At 30.1% G+C, this 19,221-nt stretch overlaps 1 protein-coding gene across 2 annotated transcripts in view; it reads left to right on the forward strand.

The window, feature by feature from the left end:
- The first annotated feature begins 8,089 nt into the window (after positions 1–8,089).
- The window catches only part of LOC134695615 (tripartite motif-containing protein 2-like), a 44,125-nt gene continuing 32,993 nt past the window's right edge, over positions 8,090–19,221 (forward strand). Inside the window, exon 1 of one of the 2 annotated variants that reach the window (XM_063556911.1) lies at positions 8,090–8,237. The gene's annotated coding sequence lies outside the window, so the exon portion shown is untranslated. Of the gene's footprint in view, positions 8,238–11,452; positions 11,569–19,221 lie in introns of those variants that run through there. The other variant, XM_063556909.1, reaches the window with a different exon arrangement.

The raw sequence follows: 19,221 nt of genomic DNA on the forward strand, positions 1-19,221 counted from the left end.
TAAGTTAGAAAATGACGTTATCGTCATGCGTTACATTTCACACGAAACAGAAGTCAAGTTATTTATTAAACTTGTTTTTGTCATTAAGTTCTAATCATTTCCGGTCATACGTGAAACATGTGACTAACATGTGGTCACACACTTACAGCCAGATATACAAAAAACTAGGTCTTAACATTGTTTTTGTTTCCAACGGGATGTTAGCAAACATAATCTGTAGACTTGTTTCGTCTTGTTTAGAAAAGGAAAATACAATTTTCAAAGAGATTGCGCCGGGGGTCTATTAGTTTTCCTATGTGCATAATGTTACATGCGATCTTGTATGAAAATAAATGCCCAATGACTTGACAAAATCGATTTCAGATTTGACCGACATTTTAACACACTTCGTTTCCCAATAACGATGTAAAGGGTCCTTGGAAAATTCAATCGAAATTACGTCTCTTATCATGGTGCCAATGTTCGTTGGATTGATTTTGCTTCAGCAGTAAATATTACTGGATATTTTAGGTGAATAAAGATAATTTAATAAAAAATACATGTTAATATACCCTTACACTTGGAATGTACAAAGTTGGTATCTTTGTCACAATTTTTAATTAATATTTTTATTCATGTTCTGCAGACACTTTTCAGAAACGCAATAAAATTGTCAAAGGAAAAATAATCTTTTACCATGCATGACTTGAAAGGAAGTACTTTATTGATTTTAGCCCACTAAAGTAGGTTAAAATGTGGAAACCATGTAGATGGTGTACAGGTCACAAATATCACATGGTGCCTATCTTAAAGTTTCTAATTCCAAGTTAAAAGTTTTTTTCTTTACTGGATTTAAAGAATTTTACATTGCCAATGATTTGGAATAAATTGTATATAACTGGAATTTCAAAACCAAATATAAATACATTTTTTTGGCTAGAACATCAAGATACAACGATTATGGTATCCTGTATCAATGAAGAAAATATGGAAATTCCTGAATAAATTGTACTAATTGTTTTCAAAACAAGCACATATTTAGGAGTTTTATAATACTGTTACATTTAAGATGGATTTTAAGAAAAAGTATACTGTTCAGATTATTTTAAGCAGATTTTGCAATAAAATAAAACTAAAAAAGTGCTTTCGGTTTCTTATGGTTTCCTGTCGGGTTTAAAAAAAACTTTAATTTAACATTGAAAATAGATTTTAAATATTAACCTGAAGCAAATAACACTATTAATGGTGTTCATTTATGTCTTTTGAAATATATTGTGCAAAATAAAGAAAATAAAGATTGGTTTCCTGTTAAGTTTCCTGTCACGTAAACGGTGAATCAAAATGTATTAATTTTTTCTCGAAAAACTCAATTGTTCCATTAATACTATTCTAACACCAACACAACCCAAAGAATAAAAGTTAAAGTTTTAGAACTTATAAAAAAGGATACAAAAAGAAACCAAAGGCTGAATACCAAATTATGGTCCATATATGACATTGTATAAAACATAAACTCATCTTTAAAATCTGAAACTGATCCATTTTGAGAAAGATGAACAAATAAAAACTGTTATGTAATACAGTGTTATGTTTACAAATGTTCATGTAGGCAAGGAAAGGGACATTACCCCAGTTGAGGGCAGACCACTTATGGTTTATTTCTTATTTTTATCTTTCTTTTTTTTGGCATAGTTTTAGTGTGTTATATATACAGTACTGTTCAAGAGTACCAACTCTCCCACACCCTACACCGAGGAAAATGTCGGAGCCACTCCGAAAAACTCTGATATTCCTCCCAAAATGTTGGGAGGAATTTGGGAGTAATCTCTCCCAAAATCAGGTAAATGTTTATTGTGATAACGAGCTCACTCTCTACACCGAGGAATTAATTGCCCTTATCCTACTTTGATCTATACCGGCACAAGACTGAATGGGTAATTGGATTACCTGACAGGTAAAGGTTGAAGTAATAAAGAATTATATTTCCGGTCTACTGTACCAGTTTAAGTGTCAAACAGGTGTATAATTTTAAATGTCTTTTTATACTAATTAAATTTCATTTGTGGTAATAAAAACTAAAGTCAAAATATTTTCGTATTTTTTGTTAGCCCATCTAAAAATATCTTAACCTTAATGTACTTGCTTTAAAAAAAAACGATTATAAAATATAGCGGAATATGTGAAAAACAAAATATTCTTCTTCAAAGTTAGTCTTTATTTAAAAATTATAAGTCTAAAAGTTTTATATATGCAAGTTAAAAGGAAAATGTATTCACCATTCACTAGACAAAATAATTGCCCCGTAATAATTGTGTAAATCTACGGCATTTTCTTTTTACGATTATCTAATTGCTGGAATGAATAAAAGATTTTAAAAGCAAAATGTTGTTGTTAATTCTTTCAATTGTATTTAAGTTTTATAAAAAATGAAAACTACTTAATTTTGACCTCGATGTCTTCACCAGTATTAAAATTAATATTTTATTTACGAAATGAGCATACTTGTGTAAAAATAACCGGAAACTTTCGCTAAATTAATCTGAGCAGTTAAATAAAATTACGTGTTTGAAAGTTTTGTATATTTAAGTAAAAAGGAAAATATTATTCACCATTCACAATTACGGCATTTTCGTTTTACGATTTGTTGGCAGTACAGCAGAATAATAATACATTTCCGTTACAACAGGAATACTTCCAGCTGCATTAATTCGTCTTTGTTTAATATCAACTTTCGCACAATGAATGTAAATTTGTGTATTTTCAACAAAAGATTTTAAAAACAATTATTTGCCGTGCGAAGACAATTCCACGATACACATCTCAGTTATCAACAGTTTGGGTTGAACTTGAACTTGACTTACTTAACAATGTTAAATGCTAAAAATAGTTAACATCAATGTTATCCACAGCACGAGTTTTTTTAAAGGGCGGGAAAAAAACTCAGGTGACCTTTCTGGTCGACCGTGGGAAAGTCCATTCAAGGTTTATAAAGTTGCAGAACGACATTTTTGTGCAATCGTATTGAGGCTCCAGAAGGTCCTTTTACAATTGATTTATCGGGAAAATATAATTCTTATCGGAATAAACGTGAACACATTTTTAACTATTTGAATTTTAATGTTTTATCTTTCAAAAAAGAAAGTACATTAGTTATATGTCCATGGTCAATAATATAGATTTACAGTTGGTGATGTATTAATTGAAATTATGATGGAAATTGTCCGGGGTGATTGATTGTATTCAAATGACAATAATCATGATAATACAATAAAGAAATGCAAATTGTAGGCGGTTGGGAAATTTTGAAAATAAAATGATGACTGATTTAACTGGAATAGAATATTATGATGGGCAATTATGAGGTTTGATAAATTTTATTAATAATTAAAGGATTAGTGACCTATCGGATAGCGATAAGCGGATTACTTATCATCACAACTTTTAACATCTTTTGTAAACGTAAAATGATTGAGCGTCATAAACTTGTCAAACACCGGTAGAATTATAGTACATTTATTATATAATTAATGTGAAAATATTTTTCACTCTCCAAATTTAAATGACGAAATTGATATAAATACTTTCGTCAATTTGAAAACCGTTCCGTAAAATGCGAAAATGACGAGCACTATCAATATCACTTGAAATTATTTCCTTTGTCAACAGAGTTGTCATTTAACAGTTCCCGTTCGTAATTTGAATTATTAAAGTCTGTATAAATGAACGGAGGTGGTGAAACATCATATTTTACATTGCTCAATAAATTAAGTTTACTTGATGATCCGATGAATCGGGTTACCGAAAAAACAACATGATTTTATTAGCCAGTTGATTTTTTAATAATGAACAATTAATGCACTAATACATGTAATATTGCTTATTGAATAAGTTATAAAAGAAACTAATTGTGGCAAAATCGTCCTTGCTGAAAGAACACAATGTATGACCTGACCGGACTGTAATAGAAACACAAAATAACAATTTCCTTCATACTTTTTCGGCATAAGACACAAATATAAAAGATAATAATTATCTTATTCTAAATTATATTGTCACATCTTTATCTGTCAAAGAAAGGAAAACATTTGTTCAATTTATAATACCGTGATTTTAAAGCACACCTGTGCAACCAAGATCGATTAAATGTTCAAAGGTAAATTATCTGGGTAATCCAATTATGTTGTCACGCGTCGTTAATTTGAAGCACATCCGATGGGCAATAAACCAATTAACAGCCACGCGGTGTTGGGAGAGAATCTTTGGAGGATTTTAGGAGTGAAATCCGCGGTACACGGTGTGATTCCGAGAAACACGGAAATCGGAGAAAAAAGTTGTCGAATCGATATTTTTGAACAGTACTGTATATAATTATTCTTCCAGATCCTATTTATGGAATCAAGCTAACGGAAAAGAGTTTTTTCTGATCACATTGATTTAAAAAAAAATCAGGAAAAAGTTTTTTGTAGGGTTTGTGTTTAGTCTGTTGCTTAGTCTTAAGTTTTCTATGTTCATGTTGTCATGGTTACATGTATGTCTTGTGTACTATTATTTGTCTGTTTGTCTTTTTACATTTTTAGAAATAGAGTTGTCAGTTTATTTTCGATCTATGAGTATGATGTCCCTTTGGTATCTTTTGCCCTCCTTTAGAGTAGGAACCTACAATGTATAACTTAGGGTCAGTCAGGTGACAAAAAACATGCCTATTTGCTTTTGGCTAACATAAAGTATTCAACAACTACTATCATAAAAAACAAATTCAGAAATGTTGTTAATTAAGGCATGTTTATAATGTACATTGTGCATTATGAATAAACAAGAAAGTATGCACCACGTGGTATGCACATTAATAAAGAAAAAAAATCAAAATAAACTTTTTATTTTCAAAGATCTCTGCTTGTTTGACATGTTTGATATAATTCTATTTGTACATTGTTGTACTACAAAATGATAGACATGATAGAAGTAGCAATATTCATGTTGTTGTAAAAATTTAAACCAATGTTATCTAATCATCATTGATTGATTACGACAGGTATTAAAATTAATTTGTTTTATGACTACTATTGACCGGTGATTATCAGTACTAAGTAATAAAGTAATAAATATGAAAGATATGACAATTAAACATATGATCAGAAAAAGAGATTGACAAAAATGAGTATTGTCAAATACATGACATAGCAGAAACCTAAATATTTCCATTGTGACAAGATATCTCCAACCAGAGATATATAACATGTATTTCTCTCCTGCAACTTAATTATAATGGAAAGAAATTTTTTTGTTGTGCTTCCATGCAAACCACATGATGACAATAACTTTCCAGACTTAAATCATTTTTACCACCGTTATTTTTCAATACTGTATATTGGCTAATTAATGGTACTCATGTGTGACCTTGTTTAGTATACTTCACATCTTCATTTCTTTTTTGTAAATTTATACTTTTGCAAGTTTTGGTTGGCAGCTTTCAACATGTGTATTTGTCATATAACCTTACCTTATTTTATGATTGTTGCAGAACTTGCACGTCTGCACACCTTTGTAAGACAATTTAAAGGCGGCGAGACGATCAGTGATGACTCATTTTGTCAGCAAACCTATGTTGACATTTTTATTTTTTTGAAATACGCGGTAATAAACCCACTGACGGTAGTTGCAAAATATTTTTTTTTTTAAATGAAAAGTGGAATTATAAAGATCTGTTTGTTATATTATAGGGGATGCACATTACTCTTGATTTCTCATTTACTTTCTTTTATTTTGCTTTCAGTTATAGATAATTTTATAATTTACGTTGCAGTATTTTGCAACATAAACAAATGGTACACGTGGTTTTTGTTCAAAAATAGGCGCAGATTATCATAAACAGATATAAAAGGTAAAAGAGAGAGGATGTAACTGTGGTGTAACTGTTCCTTATAAACATTTGAAATGAGTCCTCTCCTTGTATATCCAATGCATGTCAAGAAAAATATACGCCCCCCTGTCCATCAAAATTTTACTTGCAAAAACAAACAAACGGAAATAATTTATAGTAATACATAATATATTTAGGCATTCCAAATAATTTCTAGTTAGGCAAAAAACTAAATTCCAAATATCCCAATAGATCTTTGGACCAGCAAAGAAAGATACATGACATGTTCAGTAGATATGATAGTTGACTATTTGAAATTTTTGAGTTTAAGATTGAGGGGGGGGGGGGGGGGCAGCTAATCCAGGTCCGTTCGCGCCCATTCACATAGGTTGTAGGGTGCGAAAGTGTTTTGGACGTGAATGGACCTTATACCGGGGGCAGCAGACCTTTTTGGGGACATCAGGATCAGGTGTTTTAAGCTCAGGATTTCGGGGCTCATGCAGGTCCTTTCGGGATCTGGGAATTCTTTTTTCTAATTTCAGGGTGTCGGGATTTAAATTTATTTGTTTCATATGTTTAAGCCCAGGATTTCAGGATCAGGACCCCTCCAATCCCCACAAGATTCATCTAGGCCTGAACTTACACAAGAGCCTCAATTGTGTGCTTAAACAAAGAAATCTTACATGTAGTATGTTCAATGTGACATTACTCAGAGAACCTATACATGTAGTACCAAGATGAAAAAAGCTAGCACAACTTGTGACCAGTTTTGTCAAAATTATATGATCAGGATCAGGAACTCTTCCCCACACCTGGGACACTGGTGTGCATACTGTATACAAACATCATAAACAAGATTAAGAAATAACTGCAAAGTTAAGTTTGGAAAGGGATAATAGTCATCAGAATGGTATTATGCAAAACAACAACTATTAATACAACAAAAATCGCAAATCTATGTTTTCTACTTTTATTTAAAGAGGATTTCTATTGGGAAACTAAAAATATGAATTCCCCATAAAGTTGAAGCCTTCTTATATATGCGTTATTGAAAGAAAAAAACTTCTTGCTGGAAAAAAGTTACATTCACTCAAACAATAAAAATAGAAGAAGAAAAATACCATGAATTCAGAATGTTTAATACAATGAACATTGTAACTGAAAAAAAATATGAGAGGAAACAAATTCACAAAGAGAATAACAACAGTCCATGCAGATAATTCTGAAGACTAATATGATTTAAACATTTTAAATGTGTAATAATCAATATATTTTTTTTATAGATTTTTTAAGCAATATGATGCTAATGAAGCTGTTTCGAATGTCTGCTGTATCTAAAAATACTGATGTTGATGAAGAAAATGGTGTGACATGACATATATATTAAAGGCTATGTTGACTTGCTGTGGTAAGGTACTACAAGTACTAAAGTTTGAATATAGGTCTTTCAATCCATTATTTTGCCTGATTGATATATATACATGTAATTGAGCATGTTCAGTTAGCAATTCAGGAGTGTCAGGAACAAAACATTTTTTAATTATGCTTTTAAATGTCATCAATTTTAAATCATTCATTTTACATATATATATAGGGTAAGTCTGAATAAAATATAATATGATATGAATATTTCAATGAGACCAACTGAACAACACAACAAAACAAAAGTATAATAGGAGATAGTGTAATAAACAATAAGACAGCAACCCAACAAATCATAAATATTTAAATGTTCATGTAATAGACCACTTTCGAGTTCATCCGTCACCGGCAAAAACTCGTCAATTATACACGCCTTTATGACGTCATTTACCAGATAGAGGGGCTCGCCTGTATCCCTGCACTATTTACGTTCATCAAGCGTCTTAGTGATCGTCTTTGTGCAGGATAAACTAGAAATAATGGTTGCTCTGTAGGTACTTACTGACATTTCCCTAATGACAGCAGTGTTGATTGTCAATTTTGAGAATTCAATTTGCCGAATAATTCGTACAATATAGAATTATAGTTTTCCAACCACTCGCTCAACATTGGAAGGAAGTGACAACGCCCCTAAACGCACAAATGACGATGATAAAGGCGCGTATAATTGACGAGTTTTTTCCGGTGACGGATGAACTCGAAAGTGGTCTATAGGAGATGAGTGTATATCTATATCTTGTTTTTTCATTAATAATTGAAATATGCTTAAAAGTGAAATTTTATTTTTTCCTTTTTAGAATATATTTATTCATTATATACATTTTATTAAAAATATCATGACTCAGACTGCCTAAAAAAGTCATTGAGTGTTAGAAGGAAGAACTTAGAGAAAAAAGAGAATCTGTGAAGCTACCATGGTAGAAAACACTCTGATATGTGATGATGCATGTATGACACAAGACTTTAGATTACTAAGGTAAGTGGAACTATGGATTCATTTATAAATAGCTTAATTTTGAACCCTGAAAATCAAACTTCATGTGGTGACTGAAATATAGGCCTTTTCCAGTTTGTCTGTCTCTCTTTATGATCTATCCATGTGTCCAAATTTACAGTATTTATATGTGTGTCAAAATTGTTTGAAAATTGTCTGATAAAAATACAAGAGTTATTTCCCTTTAAAAGTAGATAAAATTGAATTTTTTAAACAATGTTATATGAATATGTAGAACCCTGGTAATTTTATGTTGTTTTGATAGTTTGAAAATTTTGTGATTAAAAAGTGCAAAACTTGTTTCCCATCATAAACATGATAAAGCATTATACATATTAAGATTGACTTAGATTGCCAAAAATAAGTATAATATGAACAGAAAAATAAAATAATATTTCAGTATTGTTTGATTTTTTGTGGGGAAAAAACAAGACTTATCTCCATTAAAATGAAAAGGTAGACAAAAATGTAGCAGGCGGAAACCCATTTAAATAGAACAAAAGAATTGAAGCTCTTTGAAAAATGTTAGAGATGGCGATAAATGCTTACTGTAATGTTTACTATTGTAACAAAAAAATTAAAAGTAAATAGAAACAAATTAAACAACAATTTTCTTCTCAATAGCAAAGTGTTTTATTTTAAAAACACCATTTGCACAAGTTTTCAATTTATCTATTACATAGTTATGCAGAACAATTAGATTGTTGACATGGGTTTCTATCAAGTTGGATGTAGAAAATGCATAACCTCTGATTTGAATTTTTTTTTTTTACCACAGACAGAGAACATATCAATCTATTAGTTCAGTAATTTTCGTGTCTGCTCTCTGCTCTTCCATTATGTGACTCAAGAAAAAAATCCAAAAAATTGATAACAATTGTATTGAAAAGAGAAAATCAAGTGCACTTTTTTATGTTAAGGAGTGTTTGAGGTGAATATTTTGTTTTTAAAACGTACAAAGCAAGAGTATTTGATATATCATCTTGCTTCAGATTCTATCATTTATATATATATCAAAGCTACTGGTTGACTTTATAACATAAATAAATCAAAGTAAGAAAAGATGAAATATATGGGTCAATTATATAATACCTATCTAATGATTTTTTTACCAAAAGTACTTGACGACAGTCTTTTAAGTTGGATGATGAAAATGCATATCTTCAAAAAAAAATTTTTTTTTTTGGTGTAATAACTAGGCTTTATGCTCTTCAACCTCTGAACATTTTTAATCTGCCCTTCCACGAAATATTTAATTAGATTATTTTATAAGAATTTTCTAAAATTCCACTTGACAACCGACCAGACAATAGTTTTAAGTTGAATCAATGACGACAAGATCATTAACTGATGCTCACTAGCTTGTAGATACATTTGTCTTTTAAAGTACAACTGACATATAAGGATCATATTGGTGCTATATAGATAAATTTATAGGTTTGGAAGAGCAAAATTGGCAGCCTGTCATCCCTACAATGGCTTTTATTTCTACAATTTTGAAAATGAACTGGAGTAATGGGGAGATAATTTTGACGAATTAGAAATCCTGACTGTGTAGATTATTAATGTTGTATAAATAGTTGTGTAAACAGAATCCTAAGAAAGTCAATGAAGGTGTATTTTTAATTTCCAATATTTTTTTATCTCAAAATGTACAGTTTTCATAATTTAGCACAAGTTTACAAGTTTTGAAATCAGAAAATAAAAGATTGAAACTGAATAAAAATGTTGTCTGAATTATTTGTATATGAATTCATCTTATGTTCTCGATCATACCCGTAGCCAGGGGGTTTGTCCAACCCCCCCCCTGAAAACAAATAAGCACTGTTAAAGTCAATGTTCTGTTCGAATTGTGACTGTTAAAGTCAAGTTTGTGAGTCAAACGAACCCCTCCTTGGAAATTCCTGGCTACGGGCCTGTAGATAATGGGTTTTTGTTTTTGAACAAAATGTTCTTTCTATATTTTTAAGTAACTTTTTATTCTTGACATGTCCTTGAGTTAAGTTCCATCTATAAATTGGATCATTGGATTAGGCTTAGATATTTTTAAATATCATATTATTTGAGTCTTCTATTGTAGTAATGAAAAAAATATTTGGTGGAACAAGGACTTATATATACGTCCCTGGGTGGAAGTATAAAAGACAAATATTGTATGAAATTCTAGAAAATAATCAATACTCTATATGTAACAGAGTTATATGTTTTTAGTGCAGTACTATTGATTTTGAGCTCTCAGACAAGACAAGTTACATAAGGAAATGGAATTCATTACTAAAGTTTTTTTATCAGCTTTATAAAAACAGTTTACAGGTTAGAGAAGAAAATTAGGTTTTTTCCTATATAAGTCAGCTGGGCTCATGCAGAACAAAATTCAGTTTTAATATGAAATATCTTCTTTGGCGCTAAGAATAAGCATTGCAAATCTTAAGATTAGTAAGCCTATTGACTTACACAGAAAAATGTTTTGGACAAACTGGTGATAACTGCCTTATATTTATTTTTTTCATAAAAAAAAATTATAACTCGGCTGTTAGTTTTCATAATTGATTTGTTTTTTATTTTTCATGCCGGGGCTATTTATAGTTGACTTCATTATGGGTATTTCTCATTGTTAAAGGTTGTACAGCCTATTACAATTGCTTATACCCACTTTATCTGAACTTTCAATTGGTGGATAGTTGTCTCATTAGCAATCATAATACATGTACATCTCCTTATTTTTATTCTAACTGTGATGAACTAGTTTAATTGACTGTCTGACATATAATACCTTTTGTTTTGCATTGTTAACTAGCGTTCATTAAAAAATATATTGTTTCCTTAAATAGGGTTACACTTTTACTTATGGTGGTGGCTGAAGCCTGATAATAATTTATTTTAATTTGTTCCTTTAATTGTCTTAAATAATTATTTTCATCATGTTTGACCCGACGCTAATGTCTCGCCATAATTGATATAATGATGAAATTAATTATTAACCCTAAAATTATTGACTTATACAATTTATCCCACCCAAGAGTATATCAATAATCAATAAAATAAAAAGAGAATATTTCCATAGAACAATACAGAATTAGTCTCTTTATGGCGATTTTACTCTTAAACAGTCAAGTTACAAATCAATAGTTGTTTATGAATCACAGAGTACCATTATGATATGACGTTAGAACATTGATTTTTCTTTGGATCTCTTAGTATGATTCCATCTATGGGAGGGAAGTGTCTAATAGTAATTGATCAGAATAAGTTTTGTGTCTAGGCTAGGTTTAATGTAGGATAGGTCAACCATCTACCATATTAATGAAGAATTGTAAGTACTTCTGCTTGGTCTTGCTTCTTGATTTAAATTTTCTTTTGTTTTTTATAGCATGGATGTTGTTTTAATAATATAAAAATACCAGTTTGATATTGACTAGTAAATATGCAGACATATTGACCATTGTTGATTCAGAATGAACCTTATATATGGTTAACAACAAAGGGTTTTTTAATTGTTGAAGTATTTTTTTGAGCTGCTGTTCCTTAGAATTATGCACTAAAAAAATCTCCAGGATTCATAATTTAAATTTTCTGGCATCTTTTCTTTTTGATAATCTTGACATTTGATTGATTATAAGTTCAGTGCTCGTCATCCTTTAAGGAAGCTGTGCTATACATACAAGTCCTTTGCTGGCAAAGCCTCAAAGAATTACAGAATTTGTCATCTTTCTGTCTGTCTGGACCAGTCTGTCGATCCATCTTTTACAATTTCTTTCAAAGTTATAACTTTATATGTTTATGGAGTTTCGGTATAGCTCTGTTTAAGTCCCCCCTTTTTTTAGGGAATTGTATCTTTTAAACTCTTTTTTTTTTTTTAACTCTTCCTACATGGATAGAAAGGTGTAAGGTTGATCCAATTTGTTATTTATCATGTAGGTCATATTACAGATCATGGTGAATTTTGGTCTAGTTTATTATTTCAATAAAGAACAGCCTCTCGACTTTAAAATATAACTATAACAGTAGACCAAGAAAAATCCAATTGCACAAGTCTGTTATCTATTTATATCTATATTTATGTTTATATTGCATATATGCATACCAGCAGTCTTCCAAGGTTAACTGGATAGATAATAAGATGCAGGCGGCTAGACTAAAATACACATGAAACCATGATACATATAACAAGCCTTGTAAATTGTTTATTTTAGACTTTTCATAATTTAGATATACATGTACGTTTTAGTATGTTCATAATTAGATATGAATAATTTGACAGCCAATGTTTATTTTAGACTTTTCATAATTTAGATATACTTGTACGTTTTAGTATGTTAAAATTAGATATGATAATTTGATAGCCAATGCCCCTTTAAAAGGTTAAAAATGAGTTAACTTTTCATATTTAAAAGAAAAATGTTTTTATTTAATTTATCAGTATTTGACTTAACAGTTAAATAAAAAATTGGAAAATGTTATTTTTCACCCTATCTGTTGTTATAAGATTAAATCTATTGTTTTATGGATTAGCCTCAATTTATTTATTTCATCATATTTCATTATGTTTAAAACTTGTTATTATATCAGGTGTTTTCTACCTGTTATAAGACACACCCTGTTGATCAAAGAAGTACTTAGAAGTGGTAATTTTATTAGATAAGAGTATATTACTAGAAAATTGACCGAACACATCCAAATCTCTGTTACGAAACATTATATCATTTTAATCATCAATATTTAAATAACCGTAAGGATTTTTATAAAGTTCCCACAATTCTTTACCTTTGGTTATGAATGAAACTCTAAAATACGGTTAAATTTTTAATTATAAGCAGCTTAAATTCTATCTGTATTATACAATTTTTGTATATAGTAGTTTTTCAATTTATATAAATTTACTAGAAGACCCTCTGTTTTGTGTAACTATCTATTTGACATAGTCCAATCATCCAAATGTATATGTAATTTTATATTGAAAACTATAACTAATGACATAAATTCATTTTCAATAGGGAATCAATTTAAATAAACTAGAAAACCTCAAATTTAGGTTTTGTTGTCAAGCCATTTTATAATTTATTGAGGTGATATTGACTTTGTATTGGGATATTGAGTTGTTTTTGTTATGTAATGTCTTACCTAATGTGTTTTTAAGTTTTGCGATATTTAATAGATAAGATGCGAAATTGATATCTTTTTAAAATTGGTAACCAATTACCTTTGAGGAAATTCGGTTCTTTGATATTGTGACAAAAGTACAAATGCATTTTGGTGCAATTTTGGTCATGGTGACCGAGTTTGACTTAAGTGCATGCAGATTGACATTTGTTTACTAAACAGGGCATTTATAAAAGGAAAAGATGTATATTTAAATACTTGTATATGAAAAGGTCATACATTTTTTGCATGCATATATAGGACTATAAACATTATTTATGATGAATAGAAATTTTTTTTAGTCTTTTTGTGTACTACTGGTATTGTTCAGGATAAGATAAAAAAAAATTAGATAAATGATAAGGTTGAAAGCTTAATTTATATTAAAGATAAAAAGGAAAAAATGGATTTAGATTAAAATTATTGATGGTTTGAACGTTAAGTTTCTTCAGAAATAATAATGTCAGCTTCCTTTTTATGCCTAATTTTAATTCTGACAGATAATTTTTCTTTTTGCAATGTATGAGTACGATAAATTTGAATATGAAATTTAATTAACAAGTATAAAAAAAAGGTGTGAGTTCAACAAAAATACTGTTCATAAACAGATGTCATATGAATGAGGGCCCTCATGGGGTTTTTGATTATGTGATTACTTGCTTATTTGATTACTAAAGATAAGCAAATATTTAAAGATTATGTGATTATATTGGCAAAAAAGTGGTGATAATGTGATTACTAGGACCCCCCCCCCCCCAATGAGGGGCCTCATGAATATAGGGCAAATCACACATTTCACATTATTGATCAATTGTATGTCTCTCCTAAAGTGTGGCTAAAAGATATAAAGAGCAAATTTATAGCATACTCAGACCTGCCAACTATCTCGATTTTCGCGGTATCATCCCGATTTTTACCCCTCAACCCGAATCCCGATATCGGGATCGTAAAATTAAGTCAAAATCCCGATTTTCAACAAATATACCTGAAAGAAATATTGTTTACCGTACTTTATCATACCTTATATACAATTGAGGAGATGTGGTATGATTGCCAATGAGACAACTAATAGTAGCTATCAGATTTAAAATTATTTGGTAGTAAGCAGTTATATGGTAGCAAATCTTTTTCATTTGTCCTTATATCCTAATGATAGTGTGTATTAAAGTATATAGGGTTTGTCCATACTTAAAAGTATTACTTTTAAAGTCTTCAACTTCTTTGAAACAAGTCTGAAATTTAGTGAAACTGTCAAAGCTAAAGTAAGGGAGGGGAGAGGGGATTGGGCATATCAAAACTTAAACTGTTGCCATTTATCAAAAAATGAAACATTTTGACATGGAGCTGGAATTAATAATTTGTCAATGAGGATCTTAAAGCTTGGAACACAAAATCATGCTTCAAACATGAAATCCAGCAATTTGATTGGTTGGTTTTCAAATATGAGTACAAAAAACTGACTCAAAAGTTTTATGACTTCAATTTAATTGTAGGTACTCAAAAAGGTCAGTAACTCTAAATATAAGAGGAATTTCATATATAAACAGAAAAGGTGTTCTTAATTATTACTGCCAATCCATGACCTCTAACTATAGATATTGATGTAAAGTTTAAAGTTTTATGAAGTAAAATCAATACCAAAAATATGATCTAGTTTTTTATGCCCCACCTACGATAGTAGAGGGGCATCATGTTTTTTGGTCTGTGCGTCCGTTCGTCCGTTGGTTCGTCCGTCCGTCTGTTCATTCGTCCATCTGTTACACTTCAGGTTAAAGTTTTTGGTCAAGGTAGTTTTTGATGAAGTTTAAGTCCAATCAACTTGAAACTTAGTATACATGTTCCCTTTGATAAGATCATTCTAATTTTAATGCCAAATTAGAGAATTTATTCCAATTTCACGGTCCAGTAAACATAGAAAATGATAGTGCGAGTGGGGCATCCGTGTACTGTGGATACATTCTTGTTTATAATTTTTTCACAACATGCCACTTGCTTGAGATAGAAAATTATCACTAGAAACTAAAAGCACACATGCTGTTATCAATGTAAGCATCAATGACATCATGAGCCAAATAGCCTTTAAAAAAGGGAAGTTTCTTGGCCACATCACTTTTCGTGGCTGTTTGGGCCCTGCACTGAGTATGTATCTGAGAAACACATGTTAACTTGCAAAACCATCAATAATCTATGAATCTCCTCAATCATCTTAAAACTGACAGGAATTGAAGATGACGTAAAACTAGGATTATAACTTGATAATCCTTTCTACAAAGTACCATAAAACTATCGTCATAACCCTGGTAAATTGTCCTGATTTCACAATGTAGTTGTAAAAAATATAATTTATTTTGCGGTTTTGATTTGTTAGGTATTAAGTGGAATAATTTAAACAAATAAGGAACATATAATTGATTTTCATATCATCCTGATCATCTTTATGTTTATTGTCAGGCTTAGATAGGTCTGTTTTTGAAGATCAACAAAGACAACATATCAAGTACACCTTGCAAGAATTATTAAATTCTTCAGGTGTGGAACTGTCATAATTTGTAACACTTAATAAATTATAATACACCATTGAATTCGTTTCAGATATGAAATTCAAGTGTTTTCAAGTAGCACTCTTTGGTATTTTAACATTATATCAATTCTGAAGTTGTTCAATATGGTGTCAAGGTCACACTTCATCATTCAGGGGGACATAATAAGATCTTTTGATCTTTTATCAAACACTGAAGTAATGTCTTAACATAATTCTTTTTCTGTCAGTTGAAAGCAAAGAATTACTATATGAATTGTATTTTATTCTTTTCTTTATTTTGAAAGATTTTGATTTGAAATTTTCAGAATTTAGAATTTGAATGTAATTGTTTACGAAATAACTCTTCCTTTCATGAATATACTTTACTCAATTTATGAGTGTACCACCATGCTTGAATATATCACCATAACTGATAAGTAAAATTTTGAATTGTCATAATATGAATGTGAAATATAGTTTTGTTGATCACATTATCACAATTTATTAAATAATGTTTCTGCATTAGCGATGACCATGCATTTAAATTTTTAGAACGCTATAAAGATAATATAATATTCAGCATGTAAGATTTATTTTTTCTGCTCCTATTGATATTTGTGAGTTTCATTTTTGATGTTATAATTAAGAATATTGAAGTTAACTTTAATTCAGGTTGCTGAAAAGCATTTAAATTTGTCCACGTTCTGTCAAAATTATGGTTTATATATTAATTAAAGGAGTAATATGTGTAAATCTAAGTAAGAAAGCAACTCAAAAACAATATGTAAAACAAATTAAGACATCTCGAGTCTTCAGTGATGGTCAAGCAAATACCATATTAAAACATCTAGCTGAATTTAGACAAATTGATGATGAATATATATTTTTTTGAAGACTGCAGCTCTGACGTAAGCCCCAAATTTAGACTTTTAACAGGAAATGTGCTAATATTCTGACAGGTATCAATTTTTGTCTCAAAAAAGTAATGGTTATACAACTATCTGTTTTGCAGTGAATAATATTATTTCAAATTGCATATATCAATCATAAAAATTTGCAAGAGAATTGATAATATATAATATTTTACCACAATATATTGCATTCCAAAATTCCAAATAGTTTCAACACTTTTTTGTATATTGTTGAATATTCATGGCCTTTTTATTCATTCATTCAAATGATTTATCATATTAACTTTACAAGGCTTTATTTCAAACTTATTAGTAAAAGGATAAAAATGTTGCATGCCAAACTTTTCCTAAATTTATAACATTTTGGGAAGACGGAAGACAAGACAAATGAATATGTGGGGCAATATTGGCTGGCAAATAGTCTCTATTCCACAACAAAATCAACATAAAAGGGTGCAATTTAAAAACTAAAAACCAAATACATGTAATAACCATCTCTCTGATAACACAATCCTACTTCCTGCAAGATGAATAACAACAATAATGAGCTGTAACTGGCAGATCAAGGGTTTTTCAGTATGCATTTTGACATATGTTTATAGTGTACATCAATACATGTAACAGCTTTTCCCCTAGTTATCAATTATTAAATATTTGATGTTCTATTGAAAAAAAATTTAAGAAAAAAGGGGGAGGAGTAAAATATTATTTTAACATGCTTAGATCATGTAGTGTTTCCATTATAGAATAATTAGTCTGTAATAGTGACAGTTGTAAGTGAATTGGATTCTAAAGTTACATAACCCCACTATAAATGCAAAATCATAGGCTATCATAACCATGGTCATGATCTGAAATAAAACATCAATTATTTGAAACTGCATATATAATTATTCTATATTATGCATTGTCTTGAATCTGCACAACATCATCTAAAGATTTTCTCCTTAGTTTCTCCTGTCTACCTGTAAGGGCTTAAGACTTATTGTTGTGAGGTGCACCAGGGAATCTGCCCTGCATCATCTAAAGATTTTCTCCTTAGTTTCTCCTGTTAAGACTTAAGACTTATTGTTATATGTGAGGTGTACCAGGAAATCTACCCTGCATCATCTAAAGATTTTCTCCTTAGTTTTCTACTGTCTACCTGTAATGACTTAAGACTTATTGTTATATGTGAGGTGCACCAGGTGTTTGATAAGATAAGGACATAGTTATTGATTGATTATACTGGTATCATATGGTTAATTACAATTATAACCTACATTGAAAATCTTAATAACATGGGATGTGTGCAAGACATTATTTCGTAACAACTAAAGTGGGCCTCTTGATGACATTTGATTGATAGACTTCAGGATGATCTGGACATCAAAACGGATATTGTAAGTTTAAAGAAACTTTTTTTTTAATCGATTAAGACTTTAAAAAAATATAAGTTGCTTGAAAAGCTTTTTTTTAACCTTAAATGTCTATGTTGCCATTGATCGATCATTGATCTGCAAAAAACTAATCAGTCTCAATTTAAATTCTGATTACTTGGTGATTACCCCCTTTAAATAATATGTTTAAGGTTACAACTAAGCATGACAAATGATCACAATTTCATCAATAAATCAACAGTGTTAAGATATATAGCTTGATCAAACCGAAAGGTATTCAAAAACCAAATGTGCATAAAAATGTATTTTTCAGAATTTTCTGTAATGACCATGGTTACAGTGTGATGATACATACCCTCATGTAAACAGAAGTAATAAGGCTACACAATTTGCTAATAAATGGTTTCTAAATTTTTATGATACGGTGTTTTGCTTCTGTTATATTGATTTTTTTTTTATATAATGAAAAATGACCCTAATGTTGCAGCCCCTGATTAAAATATTTCAGATGTATAAGGGTCAGGATGGAGGGCAGGGGCAGATCCAGCCATTTACAAAAGAAGGGGGGTCCAAACCCCAGACAAAGGGGGGGTTCCAACTATATGTGCCCATTCAAATGCATTGATCGTTCAAAAAAAAGGGGAGATTCCAACCCTCGGAACCCTCCCCAAGATCCGCCACTGGAGGGTCCTTTATTTCTGTATTCTTAATTTTTCTCTGTCATGTTTTTCTTTATATTTAAGTTCCTCACTTAATTCTCTATTCTTAATTTTTTTTGTCCATTGTTCTCTTTTCTGTTAAACCCCATATATCCACTTAGTAATGTCTAGATGAGAATTCATAGCAAAAATCTTCAAGCTAAGACGAAAAATTGAAAAAATAAGTCTGATAGAAATTAACCTTATGCAAGTGCACATGTACATGTAAATGAATAAGACTTTTATCAATTTTAGAACCTTCTAATACAAAATAAAAGATAAATTGATTTTAGAACTTGCTAATACGAAACTAAAAAT

The sequence above is a fragment of the Mytilus trossulus genome, chromosome 14, assembly GCF_036588685.1.
Source record: "Mytilus trossulus isolate FHL-02 chromosome 14, PNRI_Mtr1.1.1.hap1, whole genome shotgun sequence".
NCBI classification, from domain to species: Eukaryota; Metazoa; Mollusca; class Bivalvia; order Mytilida; family Mytilidae; genus Mytilus; species Mytilus trossulus.